Below are 5,000 nucleotides of genomic sequence, written 5' to 3'. Positions count from 1 at the left end.
GACCAGCACCTTACCAGCCATCGTCAAGGTCCTTGTGCTCCAGCCGTGGATCTTCCTTTGGACCTTTGCTATGGCCTCCTCCCAGCTCCGGGTGCCCGTGTTGGTCCCGTCGATCGTGATCCCCAGAACCTTAATAAACGGCTTCACAGGGAACACGGTCGGCGGGCCCCGGCCGACAGGCCATGCCCTGGAGAGGTAGACCTCGCTCTTGGCCTTATTCACAGCGGCCCCCGTCGCCCTGCAGAAGCCGTCCAGCAGTTCCTCGACCCTGGCCACGGACGGAGCGTCCGTGCAGACCACGGCCACGTCGTCCATATAGGCCAGGGCCTTCAGTTGCTCTCCGCCGGAACCCGGGAGATGGAAACCTGTCACCCGGACGTCCCGGCGGATCGCCTGCATGAACGGCTCCAAGCAGAGGACGTACAGCAGGGCCGACAGGGGACAACCCTGCCGGACCCCCGACCTGACCGGAAATGGTTCGGTCAGGTGGCGGTTCACAAGGACCCTGCTGCTTAGGCCGCTGTAGATGATCTTGATCCACTTCCTCAGGCCAAGAGCGAGACCCATCCTCTCCATAACAAGCTGCAGGTATTCGTGGCCCACTCTGTCGAAGGCTTTCTCCTGGTCCAAGCTGATTAGGACCAGGGGAAGCCTTCTCTCGTTCGAGTAGGCCACGACATCCCTGAGCAGCATGGCGTTGTTGGCCGCCGATCTCCCCCGGGCACCACAGACCTGGTCGGGACCCACGACTTGAGGGAGTGGCCGCTGCAGCCGGAGCGTCAGTGCTTTGGCCAGTATCTTGTAGTCGGTGCACAGGAGGCTGACTGGCCGCCAGTTCCTCAGATCTTTCGTGTCTCCCTTCTTGTGAAGAAGGGAGAGGATACTCTTCTTCATCGAAGGGGCCAATCTGCCCTCTCTGTACATCGACCCCAGGACCTGGCCCAGATCTTCCTTAAGCACCTCCCAAAAGATCTTATAGAACTCAGCAGGGATCCCGTCGGGACCCGGTGTCCTTCCAGAGTTAAGACTCTTTATCACCTGGGAGAGTTCAGTGGTGGTGATCTCTGGATCCTCCTCCTCCTCCTCGTCCCCCTCATTGCGGGACTCCAACAGGGACAGAAAGTGATGGATCAGATTTTGATCCACCACCTTCTGGTCGTACAACTCCCTGTAGAAATCCCGCACCACTGTCTCAACAGCCTCTCTGCCCTCCACCTCTTGCCCCGAGGAGTCGATCATGGAGGACATTGCAGGCCGCCTCTCCTTCGTTTTCTTGAAGAAGAAGCGGCTGCATTTCTCATCGTCCTCCATGATGCGGACCCTGGAAAGGACCTTGATCTTCTCTTGCTCCTCCCGATAGAGGGCGGAGAGACTCAGTTTGACCCGGGCCACCTCCTCAGCTAGGTCGAAGCCTCTGAGCTGTAAAAGACTCAGGCGCTGGAGGCGGGCGTTTAGGTGGGAATATCTCGCCCGCCTCTCGCGAGCTTTCCGTTTCCCCAGCTGAATGAAGTAGCCCTTGGTTCTTTTCTTCATCATCTCCCACCACTCTATGGGGGAATCAAAAAGGTCCTTCAGGGTCCTCCACTCCTCGAGGCGTCTGCTAAAGGTCTTAATCACACGAGGGTCATCGAGCAGAGAGGTGTTGAGCTTCCAGACCCCAGGCCCCGACTCCCGTGTGCTCGGAATGAGCACCTCTGTCGTCAGGAGCCTGTGGTCTGAAAAGAAGACCGCCTCCGAAGACATGGCGGTCCTCTCCAGTGGCTTGCTGAGGAGGACGAGATCTATCCTGGAGAAGGAGGAGCCAGAAGAACTCACCCAGGTGAACAAGGGGACCAGGTCCCGACCTGCGTCGCAGAGTTCAAAGTCCTCCACGAACGCAGCGAGGTCCCTGCTGGATCTATCGTTGCGGGGCTTACTCCGGTCTACATCCCTCAGAGCACAGTTGAAATCACCTGAAATGATAACTGGCAAGGTGCCGATCAGGAGCGGGCGTAGCTGAGGGAGAAAGAGGACTCTCTCTCTCTGGCTGGTGGGGGCATAGACATTGACCAGCCTCAATACAGCCCCCTTGTATTTAAAATCGAGGCTGGCCAGTCTGCCCGCCTCTATAACCTTGAATGTTTTAACTATTAAGAAGGGGTTTTTCAGGAGTACGGCAATCCCGTCCGCTCGGGACACATTGGACCCCGACCAGAAGGATTCTCCTAGGGTCCAAGTGTCCCGGAGATCTTTGTATTCTTTTTGGAACGGGATGCCGCACTCCTGCAAACAGATAATATCCGCCTTCATTCCAGCCAGAGAGTTTAAAACATCGGTCCTCTTTTTCACCTCAGCAATGCTCCTCACATTAATTGAAATAATGGTTAATGCCATAATGGCTGTGAGGGCAATTACCCGCTCCGTAACAATCATGTAAAGAAACCTTTCTCTTCCCCACTCCTCTCTTCTCCCTCACCTAGCTTAGCGCTAGCACCCATCATTTCAATCATTTGCCTCACCGCTTGATCCTCTAGGAAGACTATGGGGGGGGCTCGGCTCCCGCCACCCGGTAAGGCGGGCAAAACTCCACTGGGCTCAGGGCCCGTGGTGCTGGAGGTTCTCCCTGGTTCCTTGGAGGCCGAGGCCCGACGAACAGATGGCAGGGCAGAGGCTTTATGTACAACTGGGGAGAAAACTGTATAGACCCCGCTAGTCGTTCTTTTAACTAATGGTGGGGGAGGGGGTGGTCTCTCCCTTCCCGGCTGTCTGCCGCCGCAGGCCTCCTCCCCCAGCGCCAGTGACCTTGCCATCACGTCCCTGATGTCTTTCTGGGAAAGGACACTGGCGCCGACTCTCGTCTCCTGAGGACCTGCGGCTCTCCCACTACTGTTTATTGGGTTAAGTATTTCACATTTTACAAAATTAAAAACAATTCCAATTTTAATACTTATGATTAAAATCGTTTAAAATATCAGTTCTTAAAATCACTTAAAATTTTTAAAATCTTTGTGATTTTTAACAAAACTAAAACAATAAACTTTAAAATAAACGTGCTCAAATCAAATAAACAAAACGTGATAAAAGCAAAAAAATTGCACACCAACAAAAGAGTCAAATACATTGAAAATAACAGAAAATGCATTAAACAAATTAAAAAAACAATTAAAAAGTAAAAATAAAAAACAAACAAAAAAGTCTAATGCATTTTAAATTAAACCCAAAACGGTCAATGTATTTGACAAAAAAATATAACAAAACTCTACCAAAAACCCTAAACAGTGTGATTTAAAAACAACTAAATCTTTAAAAACAATTAAGATTCATTATTTAAAATCTTCTTTTAAAAACAATCATTCTTAAAATCTTTAAAAGATCTTTAAAAGATCTTGGACTCGGGCTCCAGCAGGGGGAACTAACCGTCCCCGGAGGTGGGTCCCATCATGGGATCCTGAGCTCCCCCAGATCTTGTATGCGCCAGTTCTTAAAGGCTTCCTCCTTGCCCCTCTGATGGACCTCCAGATTGACGTAGTCTTTCACAAACACCATGCCCCTCCGCGCGATGACGATCGGGTCCAGCTCCTGCTTATTGAACAAACAGATGTTCCGTCCCTCCCACAGTGCCTGCTTCACTGCGCAGACGACACGCCACCAGCACCTCAAGGTAGATGTAGAAATTCCCTTGGCTGGACCGTATAGGATCTGCTGGGCGGTCGCCCGCGCAGGAACGGCGAACCTGTGGAGGAACGGAGAAAACAGGAGCCAGACCCTGTGGGCGGAGGGGCACTCACTAAAGATGTGAGCCTCCGTCTCCTTCCCCAAGCAACCCTTATAGGGGCAGGTGTCATAAGGAGCTATGCCCCTTCTGTGCATAAACACTCGGGTGGGGAGACACCGACTCACAGCCATCCAGGAGACATCTTTCTGCGTGTTCGTGAGGCAAACGTGCGTAGCGTTAGCCCAGATAAACCGGCAGGTTTCGGGAGGGAAATCTTCTATCCGGCTGGTCTCCTGGGCAGATCTCATCTGACTACAGATGGTCTTATAATCCCAGGAGGCCAGCACGACTTTATGGAGGCCTACTTCGAGCGCAAAGGCTCGGAGCGCCCTGTAGAACGGCGGGGGATCCCACGAGTGCGGCCTGGTGTTGTCCATGGCGCAGAGGCCGAATGGTCTCAGGCTGCTGGCAAAATAAAAGCGGTTCATGAAACTCACTTTCTTGCCAGCAGCCTGGATGTTCTTAACCACATAGGCCAGCCCCTGCGCCTTTATCAGCCGCACAACGTCCGGGACCCCCCTGCCTCCATCCAGGGTACCCTTCACCATCTGCACTCTTTTCAGCCTCTCCATTTTGCTCCCCCAGACAAACCGAAATATAATTCGGGTCACTAGTTTTGCGATACCCTTGTCTGGGGGGAAGATCATTCCTACGTAGAGGAGTATCGGGAAGAGGATGGCCTTTACGACCAGCACCTTACCAGCCATCGTCAAGGTCCTTGTGCTCCAGCCGTGGATCTTCCTTTGGACCTTTGCTATGGCCTCCTCCCAGCTCCGGGTGCCCGTGTTGGTCCCGTCGATCGTGATCCCCAGAACCTTGATAAACGGCTTCACAGGGAACACGGTCGGCGGGCCCCGGCCGACAGGCCATGCCCTGGAGAGGTAGACCTCGCTCTTGGCCTTATTCACAGCGGCCCCCGTCGCCCTGCAGAAGCCGTCCAGCAGTTCCTCGACCCTGGCCACGGACGGAGCGTCCGTGCAGACCACGGCCACGTCGTCCATATAGGCCAGGGCCTTCAGTTGCTCTCTGCCGGAACCCGGGAGATGGAAACCTGTCACCCGGACGTCCCGGCGGATCGCCTGCATGAACGGCTCCAAGCAGAGGACGTACAGCAGGGCCGACAGGGGACAACCCTGCCGGACCCCCGACCTGACCGGAAATGGTTCGGTCAGGTGGCGGTTCACAAGGACCCTGCTGCTTAGGCCGCTGTAGATGATCTTGACCCACTTCCTCAGGCCAAGAGCGA

Source organism: Amia ocellicauda, chromosome 12, assembly GCF_036373705.1.
Source record: "Amia ocellicauda isolate fAmiCal2 chromosome 12, fAmiCal2.hap1, whole genome shotgun sequence".
Lineage (NCBI taxonomy): Eukaryota > Metazoa > Chordata > Actinopteri > Amiiformes > Amiidae > Amia > Amia ocellicauda.
Note: the sequence above shows the minus strand (reverse complement) of the source record.